Genomic DNA, 14160 nt, shown 5'->3' with positions numbered 1-14160 from the left:
CAGATGTTGAATAGCCTCTCTCATCATCCTGTCTGAGCCAACAAAGTTCGTGCCATTGTCAGAGCGCATGATGGTGGGTGGACCTCTTCTGCTTATAAAACGTCGAATTGCATTGATGCACGAGTCTGTGTCCAGGCTATCGGCAATTTCAATATGTACTGCTCTGAGAGTGAGGCAAGTAAACAGTACGCCATATCTCTTTACTGTAGTGCGACCTCGCTTCACATCAAAGGGTCCAAAGTAATCGACACCAGTGTTCGTGAAAGGCGGTTTATCGAGCAAAAGGCGATCTTCGGGCAGGTTTGCCATCTTTTGCTCTCCAACTTTACCATTGTTCCTGCGGCACACTGTACACTTGTTTATTAACTTCCGAATAGCAGAATTGGCTTGAGGGATCCAATATTTGCACCTTAGTTGTGCCAAGACATAACTTCGTCCACAGTGTCCTGTTCTTTGGTGTATGTCTGTCATGATCAATGTGGAAACTCTACTGTGCTTAGAGAGTATAACTGGGTGTTTTGCATTTACTGGCATGGCTGACTTATTGAGTCTTCCACCAACTCTCAAAGTGCCTTCTTGAAGAATCGGATCTAGTTTGCGGAGCTGACTGTTACAACTGACTTGGTTGCCCCTTTTTAAAGCTTTAATCTCCTCTTCAAAATGTTGTCTTTGACTGAAGTGAATTATTTCTGCTTCTGCTGCAATCAGATCATCCAAGGTGATTGAGTTTTGTTTTGTTTTTCGACATTTTTCCATGTGATGTTTTAACTTTGACCTTTGCTTTTGCGGTTCCTTTTCAGTTTCACTGATTGCCTTTGAGAACGTTTTTCTTTCATTCTTTAGGTGCTGCAAGGTCTTCTTTAGCTTTAACATCCAGGCAACTGACCTTTTTAGTTTATGCCAGTCCGAGTAATAGTTTATCAGTTTGCTCATAGGTTCCACATTTTCTTCAGCTTTGATTGTGTTGACTATTACCGTGTTTTTGACCTCTGGGTCATCTTGAAGACTTTCTTTTCTTTGCACAGGTTGAGTTGGCCAGTCACACTCTTTGTTTAACAAAAAGTCTGGTCCTTGAATCCATGTTCCTCCTTTTAACAAACTTTTAGCCCTGAGGCCTCTGCTAGCTTGATCTGCAGGATTTTCTAATGTTCCAACATATTTCCATTGGGAAGGCTTTGTTGCTTCTCGGATAAGTGTGACTCTGTTGGCAACGAATGTTTTGAACCGAGCGCTTTCACTGTCAATGTACCTGAGCACGGTTGTGCTGTCTGTCCAAAAGATAGATGGCTGTAATGAAATTTGAAGTTCTTGACGTAACATCTTGTCTACTTTCACCACGGTAACTGCTGCTGTCAACTCGAGCCGTGGAATTGTGACTTGTTTGAGTGGTGCAACTCTTGCTTTTCCCATCAAAAAGGAGCAATGTTTCTTTCCTTGCTTGTTGTCTTGTAGTAGATAAGAGACTGTTCCATATGCATACTCTGAGGCATCGGAAAAATGGTGCAGTCTCGCTGTTGTACCGCTTCCGAAGTCAGAAGGTTTGATACATCTTTTTAAATGGAAATTAGAGAGGTGGGTTACGTCGTCTTTCCATCTTATCCAATTTTCTGTGTGTTTTTCTTTGATGTTTTCATCCCAGCCATGTTGCTCTTTACATAGCTGTTTCAGTATTAGTTTAGCAGGCAAGACGACTGGAGCCAGAAAGCCAAGCGGATCGTAGATGGAGTTCACAATAGATAGAAGGCCCCTTCTTGTCATTGGCTTGTCTTGCAGCTTCATGCTGTAGGTGAGGCTATCAGTTTCTGTGTCCCACTGTACTCCAAGAGCCCTTTCAACTGGTAAAGCATCATGGCTTAGATCCAAGTCTTTGGTTTCACTGGCTCTATGCTCTTCCGGGAGGGACATCAGCACCTTCCTGTTGTGGCTTGTCCACTTGGTTAAAGTGAAACCACCCTGAGCACACAAAGTGCGTAGATCTTTTGCCAATAACACTGCATCATCTTCTGTAGCTACACTTTTCAAACAGTCATCTATATAAAAGTTGTGCAGGACGGTTTGTACAGCTTCTGAGGATGCGGTAGCCTCATGGTCTCTTGCTGTTCTTTTCAGGGTGTAGGAAGCGACGCTTGGTGAGGAGGTGGCTCCAAAGAGGTGCACCGTCATCCGAAATTCCTCAATAGGCTCATTCAATTTGCCGTTGGGCCACCAGAGAAAACGAAGGAAATCAGCATCCTCCTCTGGTATCTTCACTTGGTAGAACATCGACTCGATGTCTGCCATCATAGTGATTGGCTCCTGACGAAATCTCAAGAGGACACCGACCAGTGTGTTGGTTAGATCCGGCCCCTGTAGTAATTCGCCATTCAAAGATTGTCCTTTAAATGAAGCCGTGCAGTCAAACACCACTCTTAATTTTCGTTTCTTAGGGTGATACACCCCATGATGTGGAATGTAGAACACTCTATTGTCTTCACGGTTCAATTGATGAGCTGGGACTTGTACAGCATAACCTTTGCTGAGGATAGTGTCCATAAAGCATTTATAATCTTCGAAAAACACAGGATCCTTCTTGAATTTTCTGAACAAGCTGTCAATACGCTGTTCTGCCACACAGCGATTGTTAGGCATTTGAAGCCTCTTGTTTCTGAATGGTAAACCAATCGTATAATGTCCATTCTCTAGAGTTGTTGTTTCATGCACAGATTGCATAAATTGTTTGTCCTCTCGGGACAACTCTTCTTTGTCGTCGTAGCCATGTTCGATGAACTCTGTGTTATATTGTTGGATCAACAGCTTCTCAATTTCCATTACAGAGATCCTATTCACTGAACATTGAGGTGCTCTGCTCTTTGTGTCATCAAGTTCCTTTCTCATGGGACCATTAACAGTCCACCCAATAGCCGTCTTCACTGCGTAAGGTCCACCATCACTGCTGTTAATTATGTGCCACGGTTCCATGGCTTTCGGGCAGTTTGATCCAATGAGTAAGCCTACACCCACATCCAGTTCAGGCAGACTTACTTCTTTAAGATAAGACCACTTCTCAATTTCTGATTGTTTAGGTATGTTGGAGGTGTGAACAGGTATACTGCTGTGTGTGTACACTTTGGGTAGGTCGATATACCTGTTTTCTTCCAGTCCACACACTTCCAGGTCTGATAACACATAACTGTTCATAAGTTTTTGTTCTCCAGGTGAGTTTTGACCCATGGTGCTGAGCAGTATTTGTGTGGGTTTTCCTTTAACGTTCATCTTCCTTTGAAGTTCACCTGTGCAGAACGTTGCTGTGCTTCCTGGATCTATAAAAGCATATGTTTCCACATATTTGTTGCTTTTCTTTGATTTAATTTTTACCGGCACTGTTGGCAGCACACATTCAGATTCCCCGGCCCCCGTGAGGGTACAGGACTCTTTTTGGATAGAAACCTGAGCACACGATACTTCAGTTCCACGAACACCGTTGCTTTTCTCAGCTGAGTTTCTATTTACTCCGCCATTCCTTTCAGGTGAAACAGTGCCTTCTGATTTTGCAATGTGTAGAATATCTGGATGTTTTAATGCACAGTCCTTACACTCTAGTTTTCTTTTGCAGAACTTACTGAGATGACCAGGAATTAAGCATCCAAAACACAGGCCCTTTGACTTCAAAAACTCCAAGCGATCTTTGTGTGGTTGACCTTTTATTTTGTTGCATGAAGCCAAAGTGTGAAATTGCTGGCAGTACAGACATGGTTTATCAAATGCACTTTCTACTTTGTTTGAGTCTGATGTCTTTACACGTGTACTTGGAAACTGCTTACTTTCAGCTGAGACATTAGTTGCAAAACTGCTTCTGCGGACCTCTCTTTTAGCATAATGTTTTACTTTTTGCTCAGATTTTCCAGCTGGAGATGTTCGACTGTCCGGTATATCACCAAAGAGGGGATCTAATGCTATTTTTGCTTGGCGGTCTATATATTTAACCAAATCGGCAAACTTTGCTCTTTCATTTTTTCGTTCTTTAATATTGTAAGCTTCAGCACGCCAACGTTCTTTCATTTTGTAGGGAAGTTTGGACACCACTGTCCGTAAATTGGTAGGATTGTCCATCTCCTCCAAATATTCTATGTCCTCCATAGTGTTGTGACATCCAACCAAAAACATTGCGTAGTTGCTCAATGCCTTTCCATCATCTGCCTTAATTTGTGGCCACTTTAATGCTCTATCGATGTAAGCACTGGCGATGTGTAATTCGTCCCCATAATGTCTGTGAAGTAATCTTTTAGCTTCACGGTATCCTTTATCAGATGACATGTGAACACAGCTTCGAACTAGCTCTTGAGGTTCACCGGCTGTAAATTGCTCCAAAAAATAGAGTTTATCTTGATCATTGTCTGTCTTTTGTTCTATTGAATGTTGAAATGCTCTGATGAATGACTTATATTGTAGCGCGTCACCTTTGAAAACAGGAATATCCTTCATTGGCAGCTGAGACTGCTTCTGTTGTTTTACCAGTAGCTCAGTAATTGCATTTTGATTTTCCATAACCTTTAGTATGTCATCATCTCTTTTTATTTGTGCATTATTCATTGTGTCTTGAGGAGCCACAGTTTGAAACACTCCTGATGGTGCATGAAGGCTTGCTCTGTCTGCTGGAGAGCGCGCAGCTGTATTTGTGTCTTTTGTGTTCATGCTTTGAGATTTTTGTTTTATTACATGGCTAATCAAACCATCTTCTGTACTCTCGTACTCTTTAAACACTTTTAATTTTGCACTGCTTTCTGCCAAAGCGGTTTCCATCTCGAGTTCTTCCTTTGATAACTTAAGCTTAGCCATTTCAATCTCAAGCTGTTGTCTTTTCTTTAGTGCAGCAACCCGTTCAAGTAGTGCTGCATGTTCTGCTTCTTGTTTAATACATGTTGATGACAGTCGTGATGATGTTGTTATTTGACTGACTTGTGAACCACATGTTTGTGCGTGTTCAGCATCCCCGAATCCAGCTTGTGAGACACTGTCACTTGGTTTTACAAAATCTTGCATTGTTTCCATGTCACAACCGTTTTTCAGCACTGATTCATATACATCTGCAATCCATGCTTTAACTGTTTTCATAAAGTCTCTAATGGCTGCCATTTTTGGTTCGAACCATTTCTCCTGATCATCCGTTTTTTCATCTTCAGGAAGAAAACTGACAACATCATTATTGAGGCAACAAAACTCATTGAGAAAAATTGCAAACTCTTTTTCCATAGCATCATTTACAATTCCAACGTTTTGAGCATCTGCCATCAACATTTCCACTTCTTTTAATTTACTTGACAAAGCTGCAAACTTTTTTCTTCTCTGTGCTAAGCACCTGTTCAATTTCTCCTCCAACCCTTTTTCTGTCAGCCTGCGGTGTCTTCCCTGCTCCATTGCATCATTCACACTGCCAAACCCTTTTTCATTATCCATTTTAATATTGCAGAGAAGGAGCTAGTTGTATGCAAAAGTTTAAAAGCACCTTGTTTCAAAGTCACTTTTCTTCATAAAACGAGTGCAAAACAACTTCTTAAATGCTTCCTAACTCCACAATTATTAACTCAGGGCTTGCAATAAGAACTTTCACGGAGGTATTTTCAGCTCCGTTTTCATGCAGGGATGACGTCAGGTCTCACATCAGACGAGTTTTAAAGGAGGATTTCACCATACCTTGTCTTGGTAACACGTCACAGTAGCATCCGTTCATGCACCTGTGTCTCTGCAGCGCGCAGCCAGTCACGTAATCCACACCGTGCCGTGCAGCGCGGTAGCTCGTTAGCTAGTCTTTTGACTTATGTAGTGGCACTCGGCTCGTTCCTCTCATGTACCACCGTGTAAACCGAATCTTTAACACCACGTTTCTGACGCGAGCAACCAGACATGACAAGCTTCTTCTTGTTTTAAACCTTTTAGTTGACAAAATAAGAAAAAGATTACAAAATCTGAAGCACGGTCAAAAGACTGTGTTGCTTCCATCACTTATTCGGCCCAAAAAACACGTGATTGACGTAAGTTACATCCAATCACCGTTAAAAGTTAGGAGTGACGTCATAACACAGTCAGCAAATATGAAACGTTTTAAACACACAAGCACATCCCTAAATTATGCATTTTAAACTAATATAAAACATATGAATTATGATAAACATAAACATGTCATTCCAAAAAATGTTAATATTTAAACACAAATATTACTATTTTTAAAATAGTATCCTTATGGCCCTTACAGTTAAGCAGCAGGAACCTTGTGTGGATCCCATTCCTATGATGATCAGCCATCCACGTTATGCTGTGTTGGGTGTGTGCAGAGGAGAGGGTGGAGACAGAGCCGCTGAGACTCTGCAACTCCACACTGAGAATCCCACGGACCTGCAAGACAAAAGCCAGAAGGAGTACAGGAGCAAACACACAATGGAAGAAGCAGACATAAAGGGAGTGTTTGAGAGAGGAATGGGACCCTCTCCGGTCCCTCTCTAACCTAAATGACCTCTCTCTTAACGCCCTCTCCAACCTCTCTCCAGCCGAGCATGCCAGACCCCCCCCGGCAGTCTATGCCTATTGCATCTTAACTATGAGCTATGAGCTGGTTCCTAACTAAAAGCTTTACCAAAGAGGAATGTTTTGAGCCTAACCTTAAAGGTAGAGAGGGTGTCTGCCCCCCGAACCGTGGTTGGTAGATGGTTCCAGAGAAGTGGGGCCTGATAACTGAAAGCTCTTCCTCCTATACTACTTTTAGAGACAAATGGAACAACGAGTAGTCCAGCATTTTGAGAGCGTAGTGTTCTGGGGGGATTGTATGGCACTACAAGCTCCTTGAGATAGACTGGTGCCTGTCCATTTAGGGCTTTATAAGTGAGAAGAAGAATCTTGAATTCTGTTCTATATTTTATGGGAAGCCAATGCAGAGAGGCTAATACAGGAGTAATGTGATCTCTTCTCCTAGTTTTAGTCAGTACACGTGCTGCAGCATTTTGAACCAGCTGAAGTGTCTTAAGCGACTTGCTCGGGCAGCCTGCTAAAAGAGAATTACAATAATCCAGTCTAGAGGTAACAAAAGCATGGACTAGCTTTTCGGCATCGCCCTGAGACAGGATAGATCTGATTTTAGCAATGTTACGGAGATGAAAGAAGGCAGTTCTTGAAGTTTGTTTTATGTGAGAGTTGAAGGATAAATCCTGATCAAATAGAACCCCAAGGTTTCTAACAGTTGTGCTTTGTGCCAGAGTAATGCCATCTAGGGCAGTTAGGCTAGCATAGGTTTCTCTAAGGTGTCGTGGGCCCAGTACAATGACCTCAGTCTTGTCTGAGTTGAGAAGAAGAAAATTTTGGTCCATCCAGGCCCTAATGTCCTTTAGACAGGCCTCAAGTTTAGATAGCTGATTTGTCTCACCTGGCTTCATTGATACATACAGTTGGGTATCATCAGCATAGCAGTGAAAGTTAACAGAGTATTTTCTCATAACATTACCAAGGGGGATCATATAGATACAGAAGAGGATTGGACCTAGCACAGAGCCCTGAGGAACCCCGTAGCTTACTTTAGTGTTCACAGAAGACTTATTATTCACGTGTACAAACTGGTACCTATCAGATAGGTAGGACTTAAACCAGTTTAGGGCAGTCCCTGTGATTCCAAGTAATTTCTCTAATCTCTCTAGTAGAATATAGTGATCTATAGTGTCAAAAGCTGCACTAAGATCTAATAAAACCAGCACTGAGAGTCGTCCTTCATCTGAAGCCCAGAGTAGATCATTAGTTACTTTAACTAAAGCAGTCTCTGTGCTGTGTTGAGCTCTAAAACCTGACTGGAAGTCCTCGAACAGGCTGTTGTTTTGAAGAAATTCACAGAGCTGAGCTGCCACAACTTTCTCAAGAATCTTTGAAATAAAAGGAAGATTAGATATAGGCCTGTAGTTTGCTAAAGTGCTGGAATCAAGAGTAGGTTTTTTGAGAAGGGGTTTGATTACAGCTACTTTAAAGGACTGTGGCACGTAGCCTATTGATAGGGGTATATTTATTGTCTCCAACAAAGATGGGCAGACTAGGGGAACAACTTCTTTAAACAGCTTAGTTGGGATCGGATCTGAAAGGCAGGTCAATGGTTTGGAGGATGAAATAATAGAATTAAGTTCCTGAAGTCCTATATGTGTGGAACAGTTTAGGTTAGGCCTATTTACATTTAATGGTACAGCAGGCCCAGGTGAAGGCAGGGAGTGGCTAATTTTATCTCTAATCTTATGAATTTTATCGTTAAAAAATGTCATAAAGTCCTCACAGCTGAGGGCTAGAGGAATCATGGGCTCAATAGAGCTCTGACTTTGTGTTAGCCTGGCTACAGTGCTGAAAAGGTACCTCGGATTATTTTTATTTTCTTCAATTAGTGAGGAATAGTATGTAGATCGAGTATGTCATAAGGCTGTCATGTATTTACTATGGCTTTCTTGCCAGAGTATTCGTGACTCCTCTGTTTTATTGGAGCGCCACATTCTCTCTAATTTACGGGTTGTTTGTTTGAGTGTGTGAGTTTCAGAGCTAAACCACGGAGCTTTCCTCTGACGTTTAATAGTTTTTTCCCTCAATGGGGCAATTGAGTCAAAGGTGGATTTTAGCAGACTAGCAGAGCTATCGACAAGCAGATCCAGTTGAGAGGGGTTATAATTAATATCATAGTTATTTATTGGATGGTGCACTGAGTTTAAGGCAGCAGGAATGGCCTCTTTAAATTTAGCCACAGCACTATTGGACAGATTTCTACACGTAACTATTATATTGCACAGTGCGAGATCCTCTAGGATAATGTTAAAAGATATTAAAAAGTGATCTGATAGCAGAGGATTTTCAGGGTAGACTTTTAGTTCATTAAAATCAAGGCCATATGTTAGAACAAGATCAAGAGTATGATTTAAACGATGAGTAGCTTCATTAATAGTTTGAAAAAAGCCAACTGAGTCTATTAGGGACATAAAGGCTGAGCTCAGGCTATCACTATCTTTGTCCACATGGATATTAAAATCTCCTACTATCAGTATTTTATCAGAACTGAGGACTAAGTTTGATATAAACTCAGAGAATTCTGATAGAAATTCAGAATAAGGGCCTGGAGGACGGTAAATTATCACAAATAAGACTGGCTGGCAGGTTTTTGATTCGATATGAGATAAATTTAAAACCGGGCTTTCAAAGGAAGTGTAACTGGCCTTTGGTTTAGGATAAATTAGGAGAGAGGAATGATAAATAGCTGCTACACCACCTCCACGGCCTATGTCTCGTGGCATATGAGTATTTAAATGACTGGGAGGAGTGGCTTCATTTAAACTAACATATTCATCTTGATACAGCCATGTTTCAGTTAAACAGAATAAATCAAAGTTATTTTCTGAGATAAGGTCATTTACTAGTAGAGATTTGGATCTCAGTGATCTAATATTTAATAGAGCACATCTAATGGTTTTATGTTTTGGTGTTTCTATATTTGAGATTTTAATTTTTTTCAGATTTTTATAATTGATAGCTCTTTTATTTGATTTTATGTTAAAATCATTGTGAAATTTGGGTCGGGGGACAGACACCGTCTCCATAAAATAATATTCATCACCATCACAACAGTTGTCACGGCGATGAACACAGCTATCATAATAGCAATGGGAGGGAAACTGTCCTAAGGCAAGCGCAGAGGGGCGTGGATGACTCCCCCTCTGTAACATGGTCTCATTCATGAGGTGTCATAACAGTGACTGTGCCATGTTTTCTGATAGTAGAGATGCTCCCTCCAAAGTAGGATGGATTCCATCTCTTCCTATCAGGTTCGGTTTTCCCCAGAAGGATCTCCAATAATCAATGAAGCCCACCTCGTTTTCTGGACACCACCTCGATAGCCAGCGGTTAAATGAGGACATGCGGCTATACATGTCATCACAGTGTCATTTCCTCATTGCTCATTGTCAGCTTGAGGATCCGCCCACTTCCTGGTTTCCCGTCGTGAATCACTAAACCCTAAAGCTTGACTCTGTATAATTCATCCAATCCATCATAACATGCTGAACAAAAAATTATTTTGTTTGAAAAAACTGTACCCATCAGACCATATTTTCTTTGCATTTTGCAAATAATATGAAACCAATGGAACAATAAGGAAAGACACTGGAACAGAAATCAGCATACAAATGCAAACAAATTTCAAAGAAAGAGTTTCATCTGCCATGCAAACTACTGAATGAAATGGACTTTCGTCTCTTGAAAATGTAAAATAAATATGATCCTACTGAAATGTAAATGATATGTTTATTATGGATTTTGTTTGAAATGCAAAGATAGATTTGTTTAGAGAATATAACTGCAGAACAGCAGCGTGTTTTGCTTGCATGATGAATTCATGTTGGGTGTGGGATACATATGTATGTGTATATACGTATATATGCATATGTGTGTATCCATAAAATGAAGAGTCCGTCCTTAAGACTGCTCTACTGTAAAGTGCCTTGAGATACCATTGGTTATGATTTGGCGCTATACAAATAAAGATTGATTGATTGATTGATTGATTGCTTCAGTTACTGATCTGACTGCCGGTTGGTCTTTGAAGGTAGGATGCTTGTTGTCTTATAAAAGTTTTGACTGGGTTAAAGAGAAAAAAACAAGATGCATTCTTGTGTTTCTTACCTATTATAAAAGATACAAAAAAGAAAAGAAAAGAAAGTACTTTTTGCCAATGTTATTAATCAAATTTAACAGCAGCTTTTATCTGTTTAAATTAATGTTATTAACTATTAATGTTAAGTTAGTTAAATGCAATCCGTATATACGTTTTGGTAATGTAATTGTATCTGAATTTGGGACTTCAAGTTTCCTCAGGAAAGAAACATGTTATCATTCTGTGCCATAAATACATACAGTATATGAATATATACAGGGTCGGACTGGGACTCATTTTCAGCCCTGGCCCACTTTAGATCAAAACATATTATTACAAAAATCATGTTCTAACCTTACATATTATTTCAAGTTGAGCGCACATCTCTAACATTAGTCTTTACAACACGTCCTTTTCAAAAATAGCAGATTTTACACTTATCAATTGAAGGCAGTGGTTACAAACCATTTCTGCTGTACCCCCCTTAGAAAAATGAAAACCTCTCAGAGCCCCCCCATCGTGACAAAATGCTAAAAAAAAAAAGTGTAACCTTTTTTGAAAACAAACAAACAAAAAATTGGACTATTTTTTAAATCTCATAGAAAATAATGTACAATTTGCAATCACATATTTTAGAACAGTAATACAGCTTTATATCAATACATTGCAAAGAAAAAACATTTTCATTAAATATATTTTATATCAGCATCACTTATAAGAGAACTAGAATGGATGAAGATGAGATCTTTAGGACATGACCATTGTGCAGCCCTCCAGGACCGCGTTTGGACACCCCTGAAACTGACAGAGTGCACGGATGGAATGAGTCAGCAGTATTATGATTGAGGATCGCGTGTGAACACCAGTGTCACGGACTGAGTTTTCCTGGTACTGAGATAGATTATGAGTATATATGTGCATGCGCACTACCAGAGAAATATTTTTTGCCAACAAAAATTATAATTCAGTTTTGTTTATTTTTGTTTTCGAAGTGAACGGACACGTGTTTTATTAGTTTATTGGATTAGGTTAGGGTTAGAGTTACGGTTGCATGCACATATATGCTCATAATCGATCTCAATACCAAGTAAACTAAGTCCACCCAGTGCGGAACAGCAGTCCCCAACTAAGGGTGCCCCGGACCTATCCACCGATCCGCAGATAGCAGGACAGACCTACCAGGCAACCGACGGCAACCGCAACCACCGGAACAGCTAGCGCCGCCCCCCAGCAAACAGCATCATCTCGAAGCGCCAAGCAACCCTGCCCCAACCCCGATACAGAAGCCAGCAACCCCCAGCGTGCCCACCCCCCACACCGGCGAGATAGGCCGCCCCAGGCCCACACACATCGAGGACAGCCCCCAAGGCGACCAGGAGACGAGACATGGACCAAACCACATCCATAAGGAAGAGGTACCCCCAATCCCCGCCGGGCCGACACTGCCCGGAGAGAACCAAGCCACCCAGGCCACCCCACAAGCCCAGGGAGATCCAGGTCTACAGTTTGATTAGTGTGTTAGAAAAGAGTGGTGCTGGCAGTTCGCTTGCAGGCTAGATCATTAGGCTAAGAAATCAAGATTAAATGCAGTTAAAAAAGGAGTCCAGCGCTCCTCAAAGCAGGTTATTTCATTTTTTCTGAGAGCAGACATCTTTTCCATGGAAATATATTCTATGAGGAGATTTTGCCTTTGGTTTATGTTTAAGGATTTTTTTATCTTTCCAATTCACTAATATTGTTTTCTTTGCTATGGTGAGTGTCGCGAGGATGGATTGTGATCTGTTTGCTGGAAGATCAAGCTTCGACAGGTCTCCTATCTACGGTGGCTGGGAAGTGTCAGGTGAATGCATTTACAGAAACAAACACAAATGCAAACAGGTCACAACACGAATGCAAACCGGCCACAACAGAAGTGTTTCCGACGGACCGGTATTACAGTCGGACGGGTATTATGATATGATAGCCTGATATGAAAAATATAAGAGTATCCTAATCAACTTTCACTTACTTTCATACGCGTTTCGATGTCTTCTTCTTGTTCTTCTCTGTTCTGGTGGGTTAAAAACATCCGCCAGAAACGTGTCCGTCTGTAATACCGGTCCGTCGGAAACACTTCCGTTGTGGCCATTTTGCATTCGTGTTGTGACCTTTTTGCATTTGTGTTCATTTCTTTAAATACATTCACCTGACACTTACCAGCCACCGTAGTTTGGTGCGGAATCCAGATTGAAATTGTTCGAAAAGGTGATTATTGTTGAGATGGGATGTGATTTGTGAGGCATTTGTCTGTGTTAAATGAGTGGGAAATGTTGTCACAGGGTTTGAGGAGTTTGTTGACGGTGGAGAAGTGAAGTGGAAAAATCATGAGGAGAGATGGATTTCAGGTTTATAAAACAAATGGTTCGCTTGTCCTTGGGGTGGAGGGTGGGGAGGTGGAGGTCCATGGTGATAGCCAGATGGTCGGAGATGCAGAGGTCAGTACTGGAAAGTTGCTGGATGGTGAGACCGGTGGAGCAGAATAAACCTAGGGTGTGACCATTGGTGTGTGTGGGGAAGTTGACTTGCTGAGTGAAGTTGTGGCAGTCCAGTAGAGCAAGGAATTCAGAGGCATAGGGGCAGTTGATGTTGTCCAGATGGAAGTTGAAATCGCCGAGGAGGAGAATGGAAGGTAAGATGGGTGAGAGCTGTGTGATAAAATCAGATAAATTGGTAAAAAAAGATGGATTGGGTTTAGGAGGGCGGTAAATGACTGCAAAGACGAGGTCGGGAAGGACCGGGGAGTTTGAAGGTGATGTGTTCGAATGACTGAAAGGATGTTATGGATATGGTGCTGATGTTGATGGCTTTTTTATGGACTGAGGCTACGCCACCACCCCGGCCAGTGAGACGGGGCTGTTCAATGCAAGTGTAACCAGGGGGAGTGGCTTGATTTAGTGAGAAATAGTCTAGAGGTTTATGCCAGGTTTCAGTGATGCAGAGGAAGTCCAGGTTATTGTCAGTTATGAATTCATGTAGGATGAGGACTTTATTGTTAAGTAAATGGGTGTTAAGGAGAGCCAGTTTCAGTATTTTCAGTGTTGGGGTGGCTATGAGGAACAAGGGAGTGGACGGAAGATGGGATTAGGCCGTTTTATACGTTTAGTGTCATTTTTGTAGGGTTTAGGGGGGCTGGCTGTGATTATGGACTGAATGGGAAAGGTGTGAGCAGAGGGATGTCGTAACGGGTGGAGCCTGTAGGGGGAGCTGTGGCAGGAGGAGGCGCTTTGGTGGGGCACAGTATGTATGTATATATATATATATATATATATATATATATATATATATATGAAATACATCAGACATCTTGGTCCAGAAAAGTGCAGTTCTAGGAACAGCAAAGATACTGCGCAGAACCCTCAAGCTCCCAGGCCTCTGGTAGAGGACCCGAGCTTGGAGGAAAAAAGAGACCGCCCAGCCTGTTTTTTTTTTGTTTTTTTTTAATATGAAAGACTTAATATATATATGAAAAACCCGGACGCCATCTTCGTAGT

The sequence above is a fragment of the Gouania willdenowi genome, chromosome 16 (genome assembly GCF_900634775.1).
Source record: "Gouania willdenowi chromosome 16, fGouWil2.1, whole genome shotgun sequence".
In the NCBI taxonomy this organism is placed as follows: Eukaryota; Metazoa; Chordata; class Actinopteri; order Blenniiformes; family Gobiesocidae; genus Gouania; species Gouania willdenowi.
This window is presented reverse-complemented; position numbering follows the sequence as displayed.